Raw genomic sequence first — 1480 nt, forward strand, 5'->3', positions numbered from 1 at the left:
ATTATAGATGGCAGAGAGTTGGTGTCGTAAACCCCGCCTCTGTTCAAAGATGGTCGCTCACCTCAGGAATTCGCATGATAAGGTGGGGCCAGGTTTCACAATGAACTCACCCGAAACTCTGGCTGATCTTTTTTTGACGGAGACCTGGATTCGCCCTGGTGAGTCGCTTCCCTTTTCGGAGCTTCTCCCCCCAGATTGTGTCTTTTTTAGCTCCCCGAGGCTTTGGTCTCTAAATGTAAATACCCTGTCCTTCCTACCTCAGCTACGAGGCTCAACGTCTGGAGATGACGTGAACTTCTCTGTTTGTTGTGGTTTACCGGCCACCTAAATATAATAAGACTTATTCACGAATTTGCTGACCTTCTTGGTTCAGTTATGTTTAAATATGACTGTGTGCTTATTGTTGGTGATTTTAACCTTAATATCTGCTGTAACGACCATCCGTTAGCCAAAGATTTCCCTGCATTAACCAACCAGCCCACGCCAGGGGCCACACCCTCGATCTGGTTTTCATATGGCTTGGACATTAGCATCAAGGATATAAGCAATCTTGGGATTTCTGATCACTTTCCTGTTGTCTTTGATGTTAACTTCTGAACTTCACCCTTCGTGCCTTCACGTCGCAAGACACGTTGATAGTTTCCTCACCGGCACTGTTGGTGACCTGGGGGTGTTTCTGGATAGCTCTTTTAAATTCAACAAACAAGTGTCTTCTGTTGTCAAATCTTGCTTCTGTTAATTGCGTCTTATTAGCAAGGCCAGACATTATGTCTTGCATAGGGACCTGGAAAACTGATCCACGGCTTTGTGACATCTAGGTCGGATTATTGCAGCTGCCTTTACTTCGGTCTTACCTCTCCTCTCCTCCATAGACTGCAAATTGTTCAGAACGCGGCTGCTTGTCTCCTCACGGGTGGTGGGCGGCGTGTCTCTATCAGCCCTGTCCTTGCTGACCTGCATTGGCTTCCCGTTAAGTATCGCATTCAATTCAAAATCCTGCTGCTCACCTTCTGAATCATTAACAATACAGCACCAAGCTGCCTCACTCAGCTACTTACACCCCTGCTAGAGCACTAAGATCATCTTCCCAGTCACTCTTGGTGCTGCCGAGATCCCGGCTGAAGACTAGAGGTGACCGAGCGTTTGCCCCACCCCCATCGCTGTCCGCGAGTCTGATTCCATTCAATCCTTCAAACCGCGGTTAAAAACCAGCCTCGCCTTCTCTACCAGGTAATGCTTGTTTGTTAGTTAGTTTAACTCTTATTTCTATCTTTGGCTCATTCTTAACTACTTTTAATCATTTTAATTTTTTATCCTTTACACATATTGTTCTTTTATGCTTTATATGCATTTCTGTGGCTTCTGTGTTTTCAATGCCATTTAACCTGCTACCATGTTGGTACTTTGCCACAGCTTCATCCTCATCAGGGCTCTAGACTAACTTTTTGCCATGGGCGTACCGGCACACAAATTTTATAAT

The 1480-nt window shown here is 45.5% G+C and overlaps 1 protein-coding gene across 1 annotated transcript in view; it reads left to right on the forward strand.

Moving 5' to 3' along the window:
- The window catches only part of LOC102215222 (post-GPI attachment to proteins factor 2-like), a 6194-nt gene that overhangs the window by 2355 nt on the left and 2359 nt on the right, over positions 1–1480 (forward strand). The gene's annotated exons all lie outside the window — the stretch shown is intronic.

This window comes from Pundamilia nyererei, unplaced genomic scaffold, assembly GCF_000239375.1.
Source record: "Pundamilia nyererei isolate P.nyererei 1_Seehausen unplaced genomic scaffold, PunNye1.0 scaffold00266, whole genome shotgun sequence".
In the NCBI taxonomy this organism is placed as follows: domain Eukaryota; kingdom Metazoa; phylum Chordata; class Actinopteri; order Cichliformes; family Cichlidae; genus Pundamilia; species Pundamilia nyererei.